The sequence below is a fragment of the Limulus polyphemus genome, unplaced genomic scaffold, assembly GCF_000517525.1.
Source record: "Limulus polyphemus unplaced genomic scaffold, Limulus_polyphemus-2.1.2 Scaffold1215, whole genome shotgun sequence".
In the NCBI taxonomy this organism is placed as follows: Eukaryota; Metazoa; Arthropoda; class Merostomata; order Xiphosura; family Limulidae; genus Limulus; species Limulus polyphemus.
The window spans coordinates 68,114-70,697 of record NW_013666825.1 but is presented as its reverse complement, the minus strand read 5'-3'; the positions used below and the strand labels follow the sequence as shown (position 1 = coordinate 70,697).

At 33.9% G+C, this 2,584-nt stretch overlaps 1 non-coding gene across 1 annotated transcript; it reads right to left on the bottom strand.

Annotated features, from left to right (window-relative positions):
* Positions 1 to 2,090: 2,090 nt before the first annotated feature.
* On the bottom strand, positions 2,091 to 2,163 carry Trnav-cac. Its single transcript has one exon. It is a non-coding gene; the product is annotated as a tRNA-Val (tRNA).
* Positions 2,164 to 2,584: the final 421 nt, after the last annotated feature.

The window sequence follows — 2,584 nt, the reverse complement described above, 5'->3', positions numbered from 1 at the left end:
ATATTTAGAGCTCAAAGTGCTTGTTACAGATTAAGTTTTTTGACAATAAGGCCAGATATTTTAATGAGGATACTTGTCGCTCGTGACGAACGACTAATAAACAAATGGGTAGGACCAACAGTAAGGCTAATATTACAAATATTTAAAACAACTTAGGATCTAATGTTACTGATCCTACTAATATGCTAAACATTTTAACGATTATTTCTTAAAACAAGGTATCACAAGTAAGGCTAATATTACAAATATTTAAAACAACTTAGGATCTAATGTTACTGATCCTACTAATATTGCTAAACATTTTAACGATTATTTCTTAAAACAAGGTATCACAAGTAAGGCTAATATTACAAATATTTAAAACAACTTAGGATCTATTGTTACTGATCCTACTAATATTGCTAAACATTTTAACGATTATTTCTTAAAACAAGGTATCACAACTAATAATATCAAATGTGAGGATCAACCTGTAACTCAGTCTCTTTAGTATTTCCCCTGTAATCACAACTAAAATTCGTGCTGCCATAAAGGCACAAGTGACTCCTCAGCCGGTGGATGTGTTACTGGGAAATTTCCAAGTGTTCTTAAATTTACAAAAGTCGTACCTTACTGTCAAGTGTATTTTCTATAATCGAATCACCAAGTTTTTTTCCAACATACAATGTACTAATATATTTGCAACTTGGTTTTACCAAACACCAGTCTTCCGAAAAGTGTTTGTTGACAATCACTACGAAAAATATTAAGGTTTATGAAGCAAAGAGATCTGTTCTAGTTTGTGGCCTAGATATCGATATTGAAAAGGCATCTTACAGTGTAAATCCTTCAATATTGCTGTATAAATGTGCTCATTATGTCTTACGAGGAAATATGTATAATATCATAAAAACGTATTTAGATAAGAAGCGATGTTACACAACAATTAAGGGAACAAAATCTGTTCTCCGTAGTTTATACTGTAGAGTTCCTCATGACTCAATTCTCGGCCCCCTTTTTAGTTTATTACTTATCTGAACGATTTACTCACGTTATGTCCAAGTGGCACTTGTTACTTTGATGATACGACTCTTATTACTGAGTCATATCATCTTGCGGATTGTTTTAGAATTGGGAACAAAGTATTGATGTCTGTTAAAACCCATGGCCAGGTGGTTAGGACGCTCGACTCGCAATCTGCGGGTCGCGGGTTCGCATCCCCGTCACACCAAACATGCTCGCTCTTTCAGCCGTGGGGGCGTTATTATGTGACGGTCACTATTCGTTGGTAAAAGAGTAGCCCCAAGAGTTGGTAGGGGGTGGTGACGACTAGCTGCCTTCCCTCTAGTCTTACAGTGCTAAATTAGGGACGGCTAGCACAGATAGCCCTCTCGTGTAACTTTGCGCGAAATTCAAAAAACAAACAAACTGTTAAAACTTGACCTATTGACAAGTGCCTGGCTTTAAATATTAGTAAACTACAATATGTGATTATATCTAGAGAACCAATAAATGAGGATTTGATTTTCAATGGTGCGCCACTGTCAAAAGTTGATTCATTATAGATTCTTGGAGTGATTATTCAATGATTGTGTAAAACATTTTACGTGTGTATGTTTTGGTTATTTATCCTACATTACTGTAACCTGGTAAAATCAATAAATAAGTAATAAAATGTAATTCAGCTTTCACTAATAAAATGGTAAGATCGGTATTTACTTGTAAAGATATTATCAGAGCACAAATAAGCATATTTTGCAGGATCCCACTTCGATCCATCAGGCATGACACCTTTCCAAACTTGTATTCATCGTTTCCATCGTTCAGCAAATATGCGAAATCTCACCATTCTTTATCGATCATCATATTGTGATTTTAAGAATTGAAAGTAGCACAACTTTTATGAATTATTTTAGTGAAATTTTATCTGAAATGTAGCTCTAGCGTACCAGCCTGTAACCATTTGTTTTCACGCAAAGGAAATGTGTCCAGCGTGAATAGAACGGAGAATAGAAATTACAATAAATTGGATTTTAGATCAGATTTAACTTTGTGAAAACAAGACAACATTTTGTATTAAGATACAATATTTACACTTTAAGTTAATCAAATGTGCTTGCCAGGGATCGAAACAGGGGCCTTCCACGTGTGAAGCGGACGTGATAACCACTACACCACAAGCACGTGCATGTGGTTTATAGAATCGAAAAATATTGTTTCACTGACGTAATAGTTTGACATATTTAATGTAAAGTTGAGTTTACACTGGTTTTTACTTCATCTTCAATCTGTACTCTTCTACTTCAAGACTTATGTCTATATATATATATAAGAGGAAGTTTGTATATTTGTTTATTTTGTTCGCTATAGGAAACCAAACGGTTGAACTTACAAAATTTAAAATAACTTCATAATAACCAGTTTTTTACAAGAAATTTAATTGTGCTATTTTTTATATTTGGTGATGTATTTAATAACGAAATTGCCAATTAATGATTATTGCGCCATTTTTTGTAATAAACATACAAACATAAGCACGTTTTGTACATAAAAAGCGTTATGGCGGGAGACACTCAAATCACCTTGCTGTCAATTCAGTATTTCC